The 21,870-nt window shown below is 47.9% G+C and overlaps 1 protein-coding gene across 5 annotated transcripts in view; it reads right to left on the bottom strand.

Moving 5' to 3' along the window:
- OPCML (opioid binding protein/cell adhesion molecule like) overlaps nucleotides 1–21,870 on the bottom strand; it is a 1,152,901-nt gene that overhangs the window by 674,565 nt on the left and 456,466 nt on the right. The window contains exon 1 of one of the 5 annotated variants that reach the window (XM_032284821.1): nucleotides 4,780–5,062. The exons of the other annotated variants lie outside the window; for them this stretch is intronic. The gene's annotated coding sequence lies outside the window, so the exon portion shown is untranslated. Of the gene's footprint in view, nucleotides 1–4,779; nucleotides 5,063–21,870 lie in introns of those variants that run through there. 5 annotated transcript variants of the gene reach the window in all.

Genomic DNA, 21,870 nt, shown 5'->3' with positions numbered 1-21,870 from the left:
GAGCAGTCACTGCATTCTTCACCTCCGCACGCTCACAGGGAAACCCAAAAGCCAGTTTCACTGACGAATGCCCTCATTAAACAAAGACACACTTAATTTTATTAAATTTCAAATCTTAGGTACAAATTTAAAAAATTTTTTGTGATGAGATGGCTCACCCAGAACACTTCCGCTGTACAATGAAGCAGTGTGATGGTCCAAGAAAACACACTTTGGTTTGAGTTGCAAGCTGAGCTAGCTTTGTTTTCACGGAGCACAGTGTGTGCTTGAAAGAAGGACAGACAATCTGTTGTCGTTAGACTTGGGCACTAGGCAGCCATTCTCCCAAAAGGGAACAAAATGAGTCAGTTGCTTCATGGAAACCAACTCACAGTATCTACTGCCAGTGTTCAAATGTGGGCTTTCAGGTAAAGAATAGAATTTTGGAAACCTTTCATCAGCTACCATTATCTTTACGCTTTCAATACCCCACCTTTTCTAGTGAGATCTGTGGTGATGTTCAGTCAGGAGACAGGATTTGGAATCCTAGATTTGCCACAAACTTTCCATAAAATATTTTAAGGCCATTCCTCTCTCTGGGTCTCATGTTACTAAACTTCAAAACATGGAATTAGAATAGGATTTTTTAGGTCACTTCCAAATCTTATGCTCCCCTCCCCTTTCCTCCCTTGTCTTTCCCTCCACTCTCCTCTTCTCTCCTCCACCTCCCCCTCTTCCTCTCCCTTCCCCTCTCCTCAGGATTCACAGCTTCTAAGCTTATGATCAAGGAAGAGTATTTACTACTAGTGTCAACAGAGAGAACACAAAAGCTGTTAGAAGAGAATCATCCCCACTTTCCTTCATTTTCACTGAGCACTGCACCAGCAGAAAATCTGAAATATAAGTTTCTGACACAATAGCCACATGCTGTTACATACAGCCACACGTAGAAGGCAGTTCTTTACCCTCAAAACACACCTCAGCACCTGCGTGCAGGTCTGGGCTCAGACCAGTCTGTCCCACGCTCAAGACAAAGTCACCCCTAAAGGCAGAGAGAGATACAAGGTGCAGGCAGGGTGTGGCCAGGCCTTGGCTCCCCAGGTCCTTGCTGCCACTGTGTCTGCAGGACAGGAGCTGACAGGTGAGAAAACAGGCCTCTTGCTGGGGAGGAAGGCGCCTCGGTCAAGACTCTAAGCTCTCCTGAAGGGTGCTGAGTAAGCCTTAGAGTAATTTACAAGCCAAGCCCACCTGGAGGCCTGGGAACCTGCACACAGCAGTTCCTGGCTAAAGGCTGCCACCGGGCAGCTGGCTGAATGCCTAGATGACAGCCTCACCAAACCGCATGTGGGCATCAGTCAATGGGCCCACGGCCACCGGGGGTGCAGAGGCTGCTTTTTCAGTTTGCCCTCCTCAACAAGATCAGTGTTGTCTCCACTTAACTTTTGCTGTAGTTGAGTATAAAGTATGTTTAAGAGGGATGCAAGCTAAAGAAAGAAAAAGGATAATAGTTTTTGTTTGATTTTATTTTTATTTTTAATGTTGGGGGGTCTCCCTATCTTGCTCAAGCTGGTCTTGAATTCCTGGCTTTAAGCGATCCTCTTGCCTGAGCTTCCCAAAGTGTTAGGATTACAAGAGACTATCACCACACCCAAGAAGAATGACAGTTTTGTTTGAAGCTGATCTCTTTGGTTGACTTTCTACAAGAAGATAATCCTTTGTGTTAATTTCTTATTTGTTTAAAACTATCTGATTAAGTCTCCAAAAAGTTAGGGAACTGTTGGCAGAGTCCAAAGGATTCTACCTCTTCCTCTTCCTTTCCTTTACGGTCTGCAAAACCTGCAGCCACAAAGAACAAATTCCACAGTGGATATGTTTTGCCTGCTTACATCTCGATATGGGGAGGAAGGGAAATGGGAAATGGGGATGGGGGTGCGGGCATGGGGAGAGTCCTGGAGATGGAAAAGAAATATCCTTCTGGGACTAAATTGCATTCAACATAATAAACTATCACCTTGAAATGAGTGTTCCAATTGAGTTTTGATGTAAACACTAATATTTCCTCCACTCCGCTATTCTCTTCTGAGCTCTCATGTATATTTCACCATGTGTCCTACCTACTCTCACACTCATATATCAAAGGATTGAGGGCAAGGAATCTGATTTTGAAAACATTATTCTTTTAAAGATTTATCCTCTCATCTTGACCACCTCCTTAGCTGGAAGGGAGAAGCTCTCCATAAATTACTTTAATGTGCTATGCAAAAGGGATCTTCTCACCTCTCCTTTCAAAAACTTTTCCACAAGTGAAATTAGATGGGGCCCTCAGTTCCATTTCTTTTATTTTTTCCATCTAAGCACACTTAAGCACATGCATAAATGGGAGAAGATACAAAAATAGAGGTGGGGGTGGGGACTGAACAGTTTGAGAATCTCATTTGAGGAAGCCCAAAGGAAGGGTGCATTGGGTCTTGTCTAGCTGGAAAAGGGGACAACAACTATGGTTTTAGAACACATTCCTAGCAATGGGTGTAAAGACGCATTTCATCATGAAACTGTTAGCCTGGCCTGTGCTCTGTGTCATTCTAAGGATGTATGTTGTGCTAGTTTCAATTATGCTCAAAGCTGCAAGTTTCCATAGAGTCCACAGTGTCAGGGAGGAAAGCACAGAAGCCACTTGCGTCAGACTCCACCCTAACACCAGACCCCACCCAAATGTGAGTCTAACTTTCTCACCCTAGATGCCTGTCCTTGCATCTTCCAGACAGAGAGACCCCCAGTGAAAGAAGTCCATGACTCCCTGCTGCATGTCCTTATCTTCAGTCTCTCAGGTCCTTACCACCTGCATAGAGGCAAAATCAGTACCAGTGTCTTCTCGTGCCTTTGCTGTTAGATTCTGACCGGCATCACCACTGTTTACAAATAGTACCGAGTAGCTTTCCAAAAATTTTTAATTTGCAAATGATGTAATTTAATAGAACCAAGGCCCAATAGTCCCTCCTTCCTTGTAAAACATTAGTTTCCAGTTTAATGTCAAGGATTTTGATAAAGGTCTTCGCTCAGAATGTTGTACCCTGACTTTGATAAAGGTCTTGGCTCAGAACATTGTACCCTGCTTAGTTTCCAACCTTCATCCCTCTTCGCCCTATAGATGAGGTCTTCTGAGCGCTGCTTGTAGATTTAACGCATCACCACATCCAGGACTGCCTGAGCAGCATCCTGGGAGACCCCACGGCCCACCCTTGCTGCCAGTTCAGCTTCCATCTCCTGTTCCAGCTGGGATTTGGGGCTGCTTCAGCAACCCCATCACTGATCCTAATTCTGATCACTGGACCCAAGCATCGCCCCCGTCCCTGAGCCTCTGCCTTGGCAAGCTGTACTTCACAGCAGACTCCCTGTGAACGGCTTTCTGCCTTGCTCCAGCTCTGCTGCACGCAGCCAGCCAGCAGCTGGAGCACCGGTGGCTGATCTGAGGTGCCTCTGCAAGACGCTACTGTCTGTAAAGACAGCCACACCCTCCTTGGGTCTGCCCAGTGTGGGGTTTTTGGGTCACGAAGTTTTCCTGCTGTATTCTAGTCACTGTCTCAGCACGCGCTGTGAGTTCTATTGGTTGGTCCATAGACCAGCTTTCCCAGTGGAAGTTCAGTTTCTGTTCTGTCCCTATCTCTTTCTAAGTACTGCAGACTATGAGTTATCCAGAGTGGCACAGACTCCGAGTGAGGACAGATGCTGTGTCACACAGCGACGGAGAGAAGCAACCAGAGGGCTGGTCCCCTGGGCTGCAGCCAGTCCCCGGGGATGCCTTTTCTAGCCTCCTGTCTCCTTCATTAAACCCAGCAGACTAGACGGCCTCCCGTGGGGCCAAGAAGGAGGAAACACACCGTGCTCTTAGAAAAGGTCCCAGGGAGCCACATTTCGTGGGCTCTGCAGTGGCGTGCCTGCACTTCAGATTGTAACGCACTGCCTTCACACTCATTTTTAGAAGATGTGAATGACAACTTTGGGTCCTATTAATCTGCTGTAAGGTTTCCTTCAGTCTCATGTTCAGAAAAGGTCATTTCCAGAGCAGTTGATGATTAATTTATTTATTTGAGATGGAATCTCACTCTGTCACCCAGGGTGGAGTGCAATGGCACGATCTCGGCCCACTGCAACCTCTGCCTCCCAGGTTCAAACGATTCCCCTGCCTCAGCCTCCGGAGTAGCTGGGATTACAGGCGCCCGCCACCACACGCAGCTAGGAGTTTCACCATGTTGACCAGGCTGGTCTCGAACTCCTGACCTCAGGTGATCCACCCACCTCGGCCTCCCAAAGTGCTGGGATTATAGGAGTGAGCCACCCGGCCGGCCCCAGTTAGTGATTATTAATACGAGCTAGATCTTTAAAACCGTTCCTGAATTGAGAGAGATTTCATGAATGTTTTCGTGAAACGGGCTAACCGCGAGCCGGGTTTGGTCACTTGAGAGTGTCATTTGCAGACAGGGCTGGAAGACATTGCCTTTTTTTAACCACACACACACACAAACTGTTTCCTCAAGCCCCTTGTACTGGGGCCTCTTGTAGGCGAAGGGAGGTGACCAAAGGAAGGAGGAGGCACTGATCCAGAGGCGGCGGAGTGACGGGTGGAGAGGAGCCCGCCGCAGAGCGGGAAGCAGCGGCGGAACGCGGGCCCACCGGCGACCGCAGCGCGACCCGGCGCGTTCCCAGACGCCGCAGGGTGACTGAAGCCGCCGGCCCGGCTTCTGCGCTCATTTCTGGAGTTTTGTCTCCCCTTGGTGGGAAGTCCCGGGAACTGCAACTCACCTGGCCGCCTTCCCGGCCGAGGTCCCCCGGGCACAGCTCCTCAGTAGGGAACGTTCCGGCGGACAAACACCCCCTTCCCTGGTAGCTGTGCCAACAGTTGATCTGTGGCAGCGGATCGGGCGGAGGGCGCAATGGGAGAAGGGGCGGCCAGCTGGTCCTCAGGGGCCACTCCAGGGCCACCAGGTGTGGGTGCCCCCCACCATGCTAGATTGCCGGGGGAGGAGGACTGTGCTCCTGAATTCCCGTCCGGGGGGAACTGGCCTCGGCGGAGGCTCCGGGAACGGGACTTCCGGGCCGGGCCGGAGGGGAAGGGTCAGGAAGCGCTCAGGCTTCAGCCAGCCTGGAGGGAGGGGAAGGCTGAGGTCTCCTCTGCGTCCGCAGCCGCAGGGCCTGGCACGGGCGGGCAGACAGTCGGTTAAGAAGGCTTTATTCTCGGGCTGGAAACATTCCCTGGAAGCCTGGGTGGGACTGGAACAACCGCAGAGTTAAAGCCGAGACGCTGTCTGGGCCATCTGGGCGGGAACGTGCCCAGACCACGAGCAGCCCAGGCTCCCGCTGCTGCCCACGCTCACGGCCAAGGCGCCTCTGCCCGCAGCTCCCTTCGTCCCGGCCCCACACACCCTTCGGTCCCGCTGCAGCCTTTTCCCACCCTCCCCTGGAAAATTCACTCAGAGGCTGAATCCCTCCACAACCGCCGCTCCAGCCCGTGGGTCCCGCCTCCTTCTGGTGACGCTCTCCTTTCTTCTTAGAGTGCGCTCGCCCCCATCTGTCCCTCCCCTCCTGGCATGAGAAACGCCATCTTCGGTGGGCCTGAGGACCTTCGTGCCCGCAGCATCTGGTCTCCTCAGAGTGCTGGAACACAGCTGCCTGCCCAGGACCCTCGGGCCAGCACCACCCTGCCTGCCTCTGCCTGCCAAGGAGGGGCCACGGCCTGGGTGGACAAGGAAGGGAGTGGGACCCTGGCTTGCCCCACGTCCACTCCTGCCAATGGCTACTCTCCTTGTAGAGGAAACGGACTCTAGGACAGTTAACAGACTAGGAATTTAAACCACAGCCACTTCTCCAACAGCAGAGACATCACTTTGACTCTCAGAATAGGCTAGCAATGCTGAAGAGCCTTCAAAAAAATCCCAGTCTTGCCCCCATCCTCTCCTTTCATAGAAGAGGTTGCCAAGGCCTAGAGAGGTTACTAGGACTTGAAGGAGGTTTCTTGTTAGTTCAAGGAATCAAACTTATGTCTCTGACATAAGTCCTGCAATATTTTCATTAGCCAGGTGAAATCCAGTTCCCAGTTCTGACTATGTTATCCAGCAACAACTAAGTCATTCTATGTCCTCCTGCAAGTCATGGGAAGACCTTGAGGCTCAAATCATCTGTCATATGAGCCTGCACCTCTCTGTCTCCCACGTCTCTGTGAAGTTGTTTGTTTTGGTTTTCTTTTGAGATGGAGTCTCACTCTGTCACCCAGGCTGGAGTACAGTGGCGTGATCTTGGCTCACTGCAACCTCCTTCTCCTGGGTTCAAGCCATTCTCCTCTCTCAGCCTCTCAATTAGGTGGGATTACAGGCACATGCCACCACGCCTGGCAGATTTTCCTGTATTTTTAGTAGAGACAGAGTTTCACCATGTTGGCCATGCTGGTCTCGAACTCCTGCCTCAGCTTCCCAAAGTGTTGGGATTATAGGCGCAAGCCACCATGCCCGGCCAGTGAAGTTGTATTGAGATAATATGTCTGAAAGTTATCTAAAAGGTAAAACCACTACACAAATAAAATAGAAAAGTAACAATAAGCCATGACATCTGGTGGGAAGGAATCCCTCAGTTCTGACTCTTTCCCTGTTGCTCCCTTATGGTATAACGTGCTTAAATTTGCAGAGCACTTCCATATGCAGCCACACATTCTCCCAACAATCTTTTGAAGATGTGTGATTAGTACCGTTTTCCAGATGAAGAAACTGATGCTCTAGGAGATGAAGTCACTGTCATTTGCTCAGAGATCTGCAGAGAGTAAAGGATGTGGCTTAGATTTGAATAGGGTCTTCCAAACGGAGACTCCAGGCTCCTCCTACTGCCACTCACTCTTAAAGATTAAAGGAGCCACTGGCACTACTCACTTTGTGGGACTCCTCTGGGGTTGAAATGAGAAACTTCTGAATCTGGGAGCTCTCAGGCCGGACCCTGGCTGAATCCTTGAGACGACTCAGGGACAGCAGAATGTCAGCTCCTCCTTCAAGGGGAACAAATCACAGGCTGAAGGGAACTTTAGAGCTGCACTAGCCTGGCTTTCTTATTTTACCAAGGCGTAAACACATCCAGGAGGAGAAGATGTCTTAAGTCAGTGGCATAAAGCACTTCCTGATGCCCAAAGTCCACCTGGGCAAAGTGGCTTGGCAGATGAAGTCAGTGTCTTGAAGTTTCTTGTTGCCTCTTTCACTGGCCCTTCCTATGCCATTGCCTCTTCCCGCAGGATCAGGGACGTCATCCTTGATCCCTGACGTGGCTTATGCCCAGGTCTGCCTACTTCCATGGCAAAATGCTGTCCAACCTCCCTTTCAAAATGACCGCCTCTGGGGAAAATGCTTGTCATGTATTTCTGCAAAGTTCTAGCAACTCCACCCTATGGTATCTAGGGAGGTCTCAAGGGTGGTTATCTTTGGGGGGCAGTTATGAATGAATGTCATTTTCTTCTCTATAATTGCATTATTTCCATGTTTCTTTTTAAATTTTAACAATAATAATGCATTTATTTATATGCCTCCTTTTAGGCCTTTTCTCAGCATATTGTTCCAACCAACATTGATCTGATAAACTTATTTATTTTAAAGCAGTGAAGATTGATACTGACAGGTGGTGTTTTTATTCCAGGCTCAGCATCACAAGCTAGCGTACTTCTTTAAGCTGAAGTATCGACCTTCTGAATTGGAATCCCAAGCATTATGCTTTATTGGGAATAGAGCCTAGAATTGGGGCACAGTGGGTGTGGGCATAGGGAGATGAAGAAGCCTTTAAACTCTATTTGTTTTCCTTAACAGATCAGAAGAAAATTCCTCATTCATTAGAATTTCGTTTATGTATGGGAGATTTCGGCCAGCAAAAGTCTATGCCCAAATGGTAAAGGAGAAGGCCGTCTCTCAGCCTGTCTTGTGAGGAGGGAGGACACTGCTGCCTCTTCCAGTACATTCTTCATCAAAATTCATGTGCTCTGTTCTCTCAGCACTCTCTTGTTTAAGTTCTGGTACACACAAAACACATGCTCGAGAATTAGCTGGCACAAACGGTTGATATGTTGCTTTATGTAATGTGAATTTACATGTTTACAGGAGGGCCTGTCAGGGCAACCGGATTCAAAAGACTTACACTAATGAGGAAAAATCTAGGTACTTGACACATAAATGCTGGAGATCTTTTTCAGCAGATGGACATTTTGGCATTCCCTGAATATATGTATGCATAAGTTAGCACACCTGGTTGACATTTTACTTGGTTGGGCTAGCCTCAGTTCCTCACAGACTCATTTTTTTCCATAGTTGTGTCAGACAAAATGGCTACGGGTCAAGGTGCCCTAGGAGAAACCTACACATACTAAAGAGGTAGGTAGCATCGGTCAAGAATCCTTAAGCAAGTGACTAACTGAACCTTAGTTCACAGTGAGAGACAGAAAGAGGCAAACAGAATCAGGAGAGAGTTACTTACATTATCACAGAACATTATAATTTGGAGCTAGATAGATCAGAGAGTGTTTGAGATAATCAAATCTAACATCTTAAATTGTAGAAGGAACTCACACTCAGGTTTACTGAGCCATTAGCGAGGAGACAATGATGTAGTGAAAAGAACAACAGCTTTGGAGCCTGAGAATATATACCTGAATTTTACTTGCTTTGTGTAATAAGTGGTGGATTAACCTTCCATAAGTAATTTAAACTTTCAAAGTCTCAATCTTCTCATCTACAAAATGGGGGTAATAATAACATATACCTAACCTGAACTATTTATAAGTGAAAGCGAAACCACGAAACCATGCAAGAAAATTCTTAACATGATCCCTGATACGTGGTAGGCGCTTTATTTATTTATTTATCTAAGTGACAGAACGCAAACTAGAAACAAGGTCCCTCATGGTTGAGTGCTGTTTCCCTCATCCAGCAGTGGAAGGTTCATCTCAGCGTTGCTTGGAAGAACTTTTCCAAGTACAAGTGCCATCGGCTCCTTTTCACAGAAGAGTGGCAGTTATGCACAAGGCCAGAGCGGGGGTGCAGGGGCGAGTGGCGATCTGTGTGTGTTTGAACTTGAGTGAAGACACCCCGGAACAATGTGTAAGACCCTATCAAAGGTGTGTGTGCGACGACACAGATGTGAGTGCAAATGGGCCTTGAAGCTATGTGTGTGCCCTAAAACATGTATAGAGCGTGTGAAAGCATGTGTGTGTGCACGCAAGCTTCCGAAGGGGACAAATAGCGGCATCTCCACACCACTCCTGTTTCCTGGGCATATTTCTGCAAGTCTGGGTGGTATCACAAACACAAAGGCACAGGTGACAAAGACCATTAACTCTTAGAAATGCCATATAATAATTATCATGATAGAATTGCTCTTTCATTGCAGAGCCTAATTTGAGAGCCAGCTCAGAGGAGGAGGGGGACATGTGAACGATTCTGGCACCATCCAGGCTGACGCTGTGGCTCTAAGTGGGAGAAGAAAAAAACTACCATCTCCTGATGAGCAAATACCAGTCCCCAGCTCCCTGCTAAACTCCACTTCTAACAAGTAGTGGTGGCTGTTTAGTTGGCGTCCTTAGTACATATTAACAATAAATAAAGCTTCAATAAATATGCAAAGCAAAAACTAATTTAAATTGACATTTGTGTCGGGTGGGGTGAGAGAGTCCGTTCCACCATAAAGTGATTTAGGATATATTACCTCGGGCATCTGCAATACAAATTTACCTCTCATTACAGCTATGTTAACTGGAAAAGGCAGCTTCTCAACAACATGCAAGGCAGAGTTTATTAGCATAAATTTGCATAATAATTAGCTCTGCAGCAAGCAAAGGCTGTCCTGTCTTTCAGACAGGCAACTTCCAATGTCAATTTTCTGTGTTTCACTGCTTGTCCCTGTTCTGTCTAAAGCTCCTGGAACCCCCTTGGCCCTTCTTCTGCTAGATGATAAATTCTCCTACCCTGGTCCATTTAGGCTCAAGAGTTCACAATCTACCCAGCTTCTCGTGGGAGAAAGCCAATGCTGGGCTCCACCCAGGGATGTGGTGACCACAGCCTAAACTACAGTTCTCTATCTTGCAGACAAGGGGGCCCAGCTACAAACACTCTTTACTTTCAGAGCCTATGCAGAGAGGTAATGTATCATATCAGTGTGACTAATTCCAAAAAAGGTGCAACTGAAAATATTTAGGTGATTTTTGGAACGCATAAATCCAAGTTGTTTATCAGCAATTTTCTTTATAATTATCTTGTGTCTAAGCTAATATTATAATCAGTTCCCATTGCCTGGGCTCATACTGGCTGGGTGGTCAGGGCAGGCAGCTGAAATAAATGAAAATTGTACCAGGGATAAAGCCAAGGGAGCAGGGGCTGGGGTCAAGCGGTGTTGGTTCCCTGGACTCTTGTCAGGACCACAGGTGGGCAGGAGAGTTCATACCCTGAGCTCCAATATGCTTCTGCAAACTTAGTGGTAGCCTTCAATCTTCTGAGACACAGGACACATCTTTCTCCAGCAAGCCAGGCAAGCAGGCAGGGCCTTTCCCAGCCACTGAGGTGCATCTCAATGTTCACCTACAGAGGGAGCTTGGGAGAGACAACGTGATCTCCCAGCAGGGTACATTCTTAGAGGGTCCAATGAGATGATGTTTTAAAGTATATCCAGATATGTCTCATCTATTAACATAAAATATACTAGGTTGCAATGAGGCAGGTAGCAACCTGGCTAAGACAGGCAGCTCATCAAAGATGGTGGTTTTGCCCCATCCAAGCTCAGTGGGATGGAGGCAGACAGTCAAAGCCTCTACTGTGCTTCAAGGAAACCAGTGTAGAACTGACATCTGAGAGAGAGAGAGAGAGAGAGAGAGAGTGTGTGTTTGTGTGTGTGTGTGCGTGTGTTTCTCATTAGCTCCGAAAAAGGTTTTGCAGCATTTGGGTGTGTGGTGGGAGTGATTATGTAAAGCATATAGAGGAGGCCCTTTTTCACAAGTGGAGTGAGGTAAAAAGTACAATGTATTGAGTGGTTCCTATGTTTGAGACGTAGTCTTATATTTAGATGTATAAAATGAGCCTTGAAGATTTTTTTGATTCCAAAGCACAAGTTCTGTTAAAGGAATAGCAGGGGCTTCAGGAAAAATCACTGGCCCAGGAGTCAGACACAGGCCTGTGTGCTAGCACCACCTGTTGAGTGAGGCGGGCAAGTCACTCCCAGAAACTCAATTTTCCCAAATGTAAATGTAGATAATAGTGAGAGGTTACAGGTGGAACAAGTACTTTCTTGTCTGGCCCATTAGGTGTTCATTTTTAGAAGTGATGGAGAGAGTTTTAGACCTTTTTATAGTTTAGCTAAATATCTGGCATCCTCTCAAAAAAAACAAAAAACAAAAAACAAAACTGCAGCTACAAGCATTCATTCCAAAGTGTGAGGACTGAGCACTCCCGAGCCTCCTATACTTTTACTCCTAAAATCCTGCAAATCCAAGAGCAAATCTTCCCAATATCGCCCAATCCTCTTATTGTATAAATGTAAACTGGGCTCAGAAAGGATAAAATGCTCGCCCAAAGTCACAAAGTCAGCAGTAGTGAAGTCAGGACTGCGATGTGCAGGAAGGCTCCTTACCACACATTGATCCTAAGTGATTCCTGAGTGATCACTGTGTACTTGTTTACAGTACTCAGACTCGATGGGCCAAATGAAGTCATGCCATGGGAAGTTAAAAACCACCTGCTGGAGGGTGAGATGGGAGAGACCACTAATGAGTACTGGTTTCTTTAACAACCATGAAAATATTCTAGAATTAAATAGGGGCGATGGGTGCAAAACCTTGTGAATATACTAAAAACTACTAAATTGCACGCTTCAAAATGATGAATTTTATGGTATGTGAATTATATCTCAATTTGAAAACAAACCTACTGTGACAATCACTCAAAATGCTATTAAAGAACTTTGCATTTAAGAAAATAAATGAGACTAAACATTTAAAATAACTCAAAGGCAATGGCGGCATAATTCTCCTGTAAATTTTAGGAACTGAGTCAAAGCAGTTAGAAGGAGAAAATAGAACATCTAGATACAGTTAACCAAAACAAATGAATGAACCGCTGACTCATACATGTGGGATAACACCGAAAGGGAAATGCGTCCTCAAACCTGCCCTACTTACCTCTAGGGACTGCTGGATGGCCAGGTGTGGAATAAGTCTGTGAAGTATGAAACGTGTTTTGGCACTCTCCATAATCACCAATTAGAGGAGGAGAGTGTGCTGTGTATTGGAGGGGAGTTCAAGCTGACAGCACTGAGTTGACTCTGAGTGCAGTGCTGGTTTAGGGAGGGGACAAACAATGGGCCCTGAGCAATTCCGGACAGGTGTCCCAGTGGGCTTGGACTTTGTGCACCACTGCACGTCCCTCCATCAAACACACGGGGACTCGAAGTACCCAAGAGTGAGCGACAGAGATTTAGTAGAGGTGTTAAGTGAGTCTTGTGACACTGGTTTTACTGAGACAGCACGTTTCAGCCAGGAGAACATTGCCAGAGACGAGAGTTGGCGTGAAGACAGATTATGCTGGAAGCGACCCTGGGTGACTGGTGTGATAGGAAGGAACGGTGAAACCCGGAAGGAGGAAGCTGGTGAAACCCGGAAGGAGGAAGCTGACACAGAGAGAGCGCTCAGTGAGTCACCACAGTGAAGCTGAGGTTCAAGTGAGGCTCAGTCCTGAGCATCCTTCTGAAGAGCCAGGTAAGATACACCTCAGAATTACCTGCCTGAGGGACGGCGGGGGAAGAACACACCCTCCATTTCTGCTTCCCTCATTGTCATTCGTTCTTAACTGCTTCAGGTTCTGGTTAATACCTGAGCACTCCCAAGTTTCCTTCAGGCACCAGTCAAGTTGTGGGGCAAAAAAGCAAGGTGTAGCCCAGGTGAGGTGCTCTTCGCTTGCATCTGCAAGGAGCTCATAAAAGGAGGACAGAACTGGTGTGAGTAGGGGCGCAGCATGGTGCTGGGGATGATGGATTTCCATGTACCAGTGGGACCGAAGAGGACAGTGCCAAAGGGCTCTCCTAGCGGGACTCCAACAACAGAAACCCAAGGCTCACAGGACAGGGGGCTGAGGGCAGTTCTTAGCACCGTTCGAATGAGTTGCCCCAAAGCTGAAGTCAGTACTTGTCCTGCCATTTACGCCAGCCATAGAAACTAGACTGCAGGCTCCTTGAGGGTAAGAACTACATCAGCTCCATTTACCCCTGAGTTCTTCGCCTGCAGACTTGTGCCTGCCACATGACAGGCTCTCAGTAAATAGCTAGTAAATGAATGCAAAGTCACCGTGTTGCCAGGAATGTGAAATATCTGCTGGTCTTGACATCCTAACCTTCCACAATGCTTTTGCCAAATGATTATACACAAATGCAATAAACAGTTACTATTTATTGACCCAGATACATGGCTATGTACTTTATATATATTAGCTCACTGAAAACTACAAGACCCCTTAAAAGAAGAGCAATAAATTATCATACTTGTTTTACGAATAAAGAAAAAGGCTTACAACACTGGCCCAAGGTCACAGAAGTGGTAAATAGCACACTCTGGGTTGAAAACCAGTTTGACTTATTCTAGAATGTATATTCTTCAATATTCATCCATCTTCCATCCCATGCCATCCATTCTTTACATGAATGACTCCAGTAATGGGAATCTCATTCATTATTTGCTGAGATAGCTCGTTCAATCTTTACAGAGCCCTTGGGGCCATACAGAATAAGTCAATCCACATTTCTTTCTTTCAATATGCAAATCTACTTGAAACATCTATATCTTTCTAGAGCTCATTTCAAATGATAATCTTTTATTTTTCTAAGACCACCAAGTAAAAGAGCTACTTTTCTTCCTTGACATCTGGACTCAGATGTTATATCTGGGGTTTGCGTGTCATATATGAGCTGGACCAGAAGACTTCTAAACTCCTTCCCAAGTAAGAAATTTTGTTTCTCTGGCTCTAGTCAGGCAGTGGTCCCTCTCATGACTTTGGCTGCCAGAAGACTAAGAGTTTTAGTATCTCTATGTTAAGCATACTCTGGTATTACTTGATTACAATCTGTTGCTGTGTGTTCCAGCTCCCTTTAGAGGCAGAAGAAAGCATAAACCATTAGCCTGTGGTGGGGGCATATGCAGACTTTCCAGGCCAGACTTCAGAGGTCCTTGAGGTTGGCTCCCAGGAGGATGGAAGCCGAGGCCTGGGGAGAGTGAAGGATGCCCACCAGCTCTGGTCAGGGCTCTTGCCCCCAGGATCCTATAGGAAGCTTTGGTTCACAGATCGAGAGAGGCAGGATATTCTTGCTGTTGTTAATTTTTTATATACTCTTGCAAAAATATGATGAGAATGTTAAATCCAGTCCTCTCCATAAGCATGCATCATTGTCTAATCCTTTTGTAATACAGGCGTCTAAGCCTTTAAAATGCAGCTATAGGTGGAAACAGTGCTATTAGAAGCCACATCTCTCAGCCCCATTTCAAGAGTTGTCAGTAATGAGAAGCAAAGTTAAATAACCATGCACAGAATCATGCCCACCCCCCCGTCCATCCACCATCATACTTTCTCACAGTCATCCTCGGCTCATCTGGAAGTGGCATCTAGGGCAAGTGCTGGGGGACAGGAGGGCAGACAGCAGAGAGGAAGAAAGTATGTGTGAGGTGGACATCAACCTCTCACGTGTCCCCACCCTGCCCTGTCAGCCCAGCTGCATTTTGTCACAGGCTGAGTAGCAGACGAGGCTCACCTCCTTCCCACACCCCCTTTCTTAATGTAGCTGCAAGAGTGCAAAATACTGACACTGACAGATATCAGAGGTGACTGTAGGATCAATATTTCTATGACATTGTCAGGATTGGTTTGGCAATCTGCTGTGTGCTCACCAGCCTTTCATTCATTATGAGGTCAAACAGGAGCCAGGTTTCTCCAAAGACAAAACCACGACAGAGCTCGCTGGGTCTCAGGGCCTTCTCAATGAGGCCTTTCACTGGGACAAGGCCCTGCAGCAGGCGAATCTCTGCATCCTTCTGACAACTTCCTAGAGAAAGGAGGCCATTTCCCAAGAGTGCTGAGGGACGAGCCCTGGGGACCGCACTGCGCCGCATGCTGGGGATTGAGGCTGCCCGGAAGCGGTTTCATGCTGCCCGGAAGCAGTTTCATGCTGCCCGGAAGCAATTTGTTGCTGCCCGGAAGTAGTTTGATGCTGACTGCCGCTTCGCTACAGGGGCCTTGCTCTGAAGCTGGACACTGCCCTGTGCACACAGGGAGAGGCTGATCCCTCTCACCCCTTACCCCGCAGGAAAAGTCTTGGCCACGATCCATCTGCTCTGGGGATGGATCTGACAACTTAATCAGGAGGAAGAAATTCTTCTGAGCTATCCCAGGACCCCTGATCCTCCCACTTTCCCCATCTCTGAGGCACCCTTTAACTTGGGGAGCTGCACTCAGAGAGCAGAAGACCCAGGCCTATGGGAGCTTGGTCCTGCCAAAGCCTGGGCTCTTGGATTCATAAGCCGGTGTGGAAACCAGAAGGAATCTTCAGTAATCAAACGTTCACCCAAATCCCAACCAGCCTGTACTTTTTTTCCTTTTTATTCAGTTAGTTGAATGATAAACCTAATATCTGTTCTTTGGAATTATTTGAAGAATGTAAAATATCTAATGTAAAATCCATAATCTCTGTCTCTCCCATGTACATTGTTATTGCTAATTTTTAGAATTTTAGAAATATGTTGTATATTCTTCCATAATTTATTCTTGGTTTGTTACTTTTATATAAGCATATATAAAACTTGGTATACTTTTTGTTTATTTCATACAATAAGGTGGTGGATATATATTATTTTGTACTGAATTTACTTAATATTTTGTAGACATGCTTTCAAGTCAATGCATGCATATCTTTGGAAAACAAATTGGCTGCTTCTGTCTAATTCTATATGAACTTTTCAGAATAGTTTGCCCCCCTTCCCTATTCCAAACATTTTTCTACCTGAATTCCTCAGGTTTTGAGAGGCAGGTGATGTCTGGGCTGAATTGCTGGCACTTCTCCACTCCTTTGTGCTACGTAAGACTCCATCCTGCACCGGTTCACTCACACCACCCACTTCCACCTGCAAAGAAAAATGTCCCTGCATATGGGGTTCCATTTAAGATGCGGGGAAAGCAAGGCTTCAAAAGGAGCTGTTATACAAGACTGCAGAATTTTAGGCCAGAAGTGGCTGTGAACGTCATGCAAACGCAAGCAGTGGTCCAGGCTTGATTCTCCCCATTGGCTGGCTTCCTCCTCTGTAACCAGAAAGACTCCTCAGAGCACTGCCCCAAGTCTCAAACGAGATGCCCCCCCATACAATCACGTGTGAATGCAAGCCATCATCACCCTCATCATTGCCATCATCATCATCATCGTGAAGATGTGGCAGCTCAGAGAAACTAAGTGACCAACAGCATCATCTTTCTGAGTCACGGTTCTCTGAGTTACACTAGGGAAATCGGAAGAGGTGGACTTCTGAGTTTTCCTTACGGCTCTGTGAGCTCATCTAGAACTCAGCCCTGCCTGGATATCAGGAGGGCTGGGATTGCCCAAGGGAATTTGGAAGAGGTCTGTGCCCCATCAAGCCGAGGAACAAGTGCTGGGACTGCCCCGTGACTTGAAGCTCATCACATGGAATGAAGTTCAAGGCTTTCCAGCTCTGCCCTCATTCTCCCCATAAGCTCAGTGTGATACCTTTCTGAGTGGGAAGTGGAAAGCAATCTGAAATCAAGAGTAAAATAAAGCAAGATCCCTACCTAATGAGACTCACAAACTGGATTCCATACAATTTTGAAACTGTAATGCGAAAAGTGAAATTATAAAATCAATAGAGGGAAATGTCGGAGCTTGTCTGTGTGAACTAGAACTCGGTAAGAATTTTTTGAATTACTATAAATAACTTCAAAAGCAAAAAGCACAAGGAAAAATGATGACTGAGGATGACAGAATTAAGAATTTCTGTTCAATGGAGGAAGCACAAGAAATGTGTTAACAGTTGACTCATTGGGAGAAGACATTTGCAATGCATAAAAACACCAAGGGATGAATACTTTGTTTCTACAAAGAAAATCATCAAATCAATAAGGAAAAGAAAAGACTCTTAATGGAATATAGGCAGAAGATGCAAACAGACAATTTAAGTATAAAATGCAAACGCCTATCGGCCACAGGAAAAAAAGTACTCAGATAAATACAGACTAAAAGAACAAGAATGTGGAATAAAACCACTTTACACATGATTTGCTGGGGAAAATTGGAAAGCTGGATAATGGCAAGAGTTGGAGGGGATGCAGGAAAAATGAGAAGCCTCATGGAAGCCGCTATTCTAGGGAGGAATCTACAGCTCTTAGGCTGAGTAAATTACATCCCTATGGCCTGGCAATTTCCCTTCTTGGTATATCTCAGGCCTCAAGTATTAACGGTGTCCCGAAGTGGGGATCTGCAAGGATGTCTGCTGCAGTGTTGTGTCGGGAAGCGGCCTGGACACACTGGGGTGCACAACAAGCAGGGGTCCGTAGGCAGCAGGTGTGGATGCACCAAGCACGCCACGGTGTCTGTGTGCAGTGAACTCAAGGTGCTACAGCTGCCCGGATGATCTGATAAACATGGGGCTGAGTGAAAACATGGGACCAAGGAGATACCCAACACTGCATTGCCTACGTTGTTACATGAAAACAGGTGAACATCATCTACATGCTTTCCATACTGGACACGCAAACACGGCAACACAACAGACACACTGCAGGTGTGCAGGGACTGCAGAGACTGCAGATAAAAGAAATGAGCAAAGGAGTGAGCAGGTCCTTGTGTAAACCAGTGCCAGAGTGAAATAGAAATAATAAAATAAAAGGCAACATGCTTTGGAAGTTGAGAGACCGGAGTTCTACCCCTGCTCAATGACTCCTTGTGTCTAGGCCCTTGACCTTCTAGTGAGTGGGGCGCAGACAACCCTGCAAATCACCTCTGGTCTCAGGTTCTGTGATGCACCACGGGCAGCTCCCTTAGCGCAGCAGTGCTCGCTTTTACAGAGCTGCACTAGCTTTGATCAGACACAAGGGGGCGCTCCCTGCCCGTGGATCTTAAGAATCTTGGCTGTCACTCCAAACTTAAGACATAAACCCAGAAATCTCTCCACCGCCCCCCACTACCACCTTCACACACTCCTTATGCTATGCTATTCTTTCACTGCTGGAGAAATACAAAGCACCTACCTACTAGGGGTTATAAACGACGGATTTTGGAGACTTCTGAGGCCACAGGAATCTTTTTTTACTGGGAATCCTTACATTCCCCGAATACACCATTCTTGTTCTCCCTTTTGCCGATCCAAGCTCATCCCCACCCCAATATTCCTTCCTCCTACTCAGTTCCGACCATGTTTCACCCAGTTTTCCACACACATGCCTGCCTGAGTTGCTCTCCTGGCCCCTACCTCTCTCTGGCTGAAGGCATTTGCTGTTGGCAATCATGTTTGATATGTAATTGCTTGTACTTTTGATACGCATTTTAGGCTAGTGTAAGTAATGGGAGGCATATTTCAACTCAACAGAAGGCAAGAATGGATCTGTGGAGCTCACAGCATCACGGCAGGGTTATCCCATCTGAATGCTCTCCCCTTTCCGGAAGTGCCCAAGGCCAGACGTTGACCCTGCAGGAATGCTGCAGGGGACTCACATTTTTGATGGGCAGCAGGAGTAGATGGTGCTTCAGATAATTTCTAACCACTCATTTGTTTTTCATATATGTGAATTCAACTTACGATCTCCAATCTGATTTCCTTTCAGATAAATCAAAAATCTCTGAATGAAAAGATGCTAAAAAAAAAAAAGGCTAAAATAAATCTGCCTGAGTACTCTACACTTGTTCTAGGGTGATGAGAGAGTGACTGTAGCGCCCTGCAAAGTGCACAGCTAGGCGTGGCCACCCGTGGTAAGAGCCTCAAGAGGATCCCATTTCATCTCTTGTACCAGCTCACTGTGTAACCTTCACTAGCCACTACCTGCTCCACCTCCACCTGCCTGTTGGCAAAAGCAAGGAGCTGTATGTTCCCCAAGGTCCTGCCCGCCTCCTGCATCCCCCAACCTTCTCCAGCCTGCTGCAGGCTCTGCCTTTTGCTCCACAAGGATGCCAGAGACATGCTGAGTTGCCTGTCCAAAGGGGACGGAAGATAGGCATCACGCTCCCTTTTCAAGGAGCAGCTCATTGGGAATGCCTTTTGAATTTCAACCAAGTTAGCAAAACAGTTTTACAGAATTAATTCGACACAAGGAGGAGCATTTTAGCAGAAGTTTCAGAGTCCATCGGCTGTTAGAGAGTTGGAAACAGAGCAATGAGAGGAGAAGAAAACTCCTTAGGGTCAACAAATAGGGTCCCCACTTACCCTGCCCATCCACACTAGGGCCAGAAGAACTACTGGCCAATGCACAGAGCTACGGCAAACCAGCCAGTTGCACAAGGCCAGATGTGTAGACCTGAGCTGGAATCAACCTGTGGACTGCAGGATGGTAGCTCTCAGACCAGTGTTCCCCTCGTCACCCTTGCGGTCTTGTGAGAATGTGGGTTCAGCTTCAGTAGGTCTAGGATGATACCTGGGACTCTTGATTGTCCCCAAGCTCTCACGAATACGACTGCCACCGGCGTGTGGCCCACACTGAGAGCAGGAAGGCCCTAAGAGTGGAGATGAAGTAGAATGCCCACAATTCTATACTTGCAGCGGCACCGTGAAAAGCCATTCCTATTTTGTTTATTAAATGGTTTTTCCTAAAATAGACTTTAGTCTCATTTGTGGAATGTTTTAGGTATAATGCTGCCTGAGACCAGGTTTGTCGAGAGGACACCCACAGGTGCCATATTCACACATTTCATTAAACAACTTCCTCCCTGCCCTCAAACCAGCAAAACACCCAAACCCACTGTGCCCGTCTCTTTTCACTTATTCTATTGAGGAGCCATTGAGCACCTTGAAGCTGGAGAGAGAATTAGTATAAAAGCTCTCGTTGCTATGAAGAAGCTCAATGTCTTTTATTGCTTCTGTCCTTTGAACACCTTGCAAGCATCTCTTTGTTCACCTCGTCATTCATTCATTATTTGCTCACCGTGGCCTTCTGCATGCTGAAGGCTGTTCTGGAAGCTGAGGTGTCACTGCAGAGCAAGACTGCTCACAGGCTTCGCAATCTGCTGGGAACACAGGTGAGTGGAAGAGTGGGGGTGAAGAGTGCATGGTGGGAAAGGGTCTTACAGCTGGGCCTCACTAGCTTTTGGTGGGACTAGTTTCAACATCGTATCCACAAACATAAAGTGGAAGTGTTAGAACTGGAAGGACCTGAAACCCAGATATTCGATGCAGCGATCCCTTGTAGGATGCTCCTGCAGCATCCCAGTGTGCTTGTGACTTCAGGGTGACGTGCATTTGATGTCCCTGGTGGAGAGGGGATGCATACCTATCCCTTATATTTACAGGGCTTCGTGCTTCCATCTGGATGCGTGGGCTCTTTGAACAGCTCTCCGTCTCCTTTGAGATGCCAGCCTCTTTGGTACCACCCAGCAGACATCCCTGAGGATGCTGCATCCTGTTGTTTAAATGAACGCCCCGACCACTCAATCACAGGTTCCGCAGCTTACTGAGGCTGATGTTCCTCTGCATTCCCAATTCCTTACCCACTGTGTGCTCCACGAATATGTAAGGAATTCACGAGTGGCTGAGGGAATGAATGAAGTGTTCTTACACAGGAGCACTTAGTTGGTGTTCGCAGCCCATCTTTGGTTTTAGGTATCCCGGGTTAGAGTAAATTGACTTCTCTCCTTGAGATGACAGACGGAGGCTTCATTCTCCCAGTGGATAAGCCCAATAGTGTATAAAATGCACTCCTGCTCTAAGGTCCTGAGACTGGACCTCACTAAGCACCCCCTCTTAACCCCAGGGGGAGGCCTTGTAGGGTACATCAGTGGTGCTCATCACTCAATCCAGAATCTCCTTCTAGGAGGAGACACTGAGGCCGCGGTAAACATCCTGCCCCCGCTGTTCCAATGGCAGGCGAAGCCCTGGCAGCGCCCCTTCCCGCCCCTCTCGGCACACAGCCCCCTCCTCAGGAGCCGTCAGCCCAGCGTGCTCTGCCAGGCCCTCTTCCATGCATCTGCCGCTTGCACCCCAACGAGAGTGCGGTCCCCTGGGAGGCAACCCTCAGGAGTCCCAGGACGTTCTGCCCAGCGCAGCTCCAGGCTCAAGGACGCCTCCCCCGGCCAGGGGCAGGACCACCCCAGACCTGGGCCTCCGGTCCCCTTCGGCCTGCAGGGGAGCCCCGGGAAGCCACCAGATCCCGTGCTGCTGTCTCGAGCCCTCGGGTGGGCGAGCCGGGCTCCACCCCGCGGGAAGAGAGAAGGCTGGGCCTACCCAAGGCAGAGGAGCCGCTCCGCTTCTCCCCCAGCCCGTCCCTTCGCCGCGGACCCCATGCGAGGCCTCCCCGCCCCGATGCCACCCAGCGGCGGATGCCCGGCCCGGCTCACTGACACGGAGAGGTTGCCAGCCCGCGGGGTGCCGGACACCCCTCAGAGCTGACCTCGACCCAGGCACACGCGGCACAGGCGCTGGCCCGGAGACCGCCGCGAGGGGGCGCCGGGCGCCGGGGGCGGACGCCAGGGGGTGCCTCCCGGGCCCCCACCTCATCTGGGCGGCCGCCGGAGGGCGCTCGTCAGCGCCGGAACCCCCTGCGGAGCACATCCACTGCCTGGTGCAGCCACGGGGCGGCGCGCGCCGGGAGACACGGCCTGGCCCCGACTGCACCAGTGTGCGCACCACAGTCACAACACACG

This window comes from Sapajus apella, unplaced genomic scaffold, assembly GCF_009761245.1.
Source record: "Sapajus apella isolate SASKATOON/1434 unplaced genomic scaffold, GSC_monkey_1.0 scaffold16, whole genome shotgun sequence".
Classification (NCBI taxonomy): Eukaryota; Metazoa; Chordata; class Mammalia; order Primates; family Cebidae; genus Sapajus; species Sapajus apella.
Note: the sequence above shows the minus strand (reverse complement) of the source record. Positions and strands in the feature narration are given on the sequence as shown.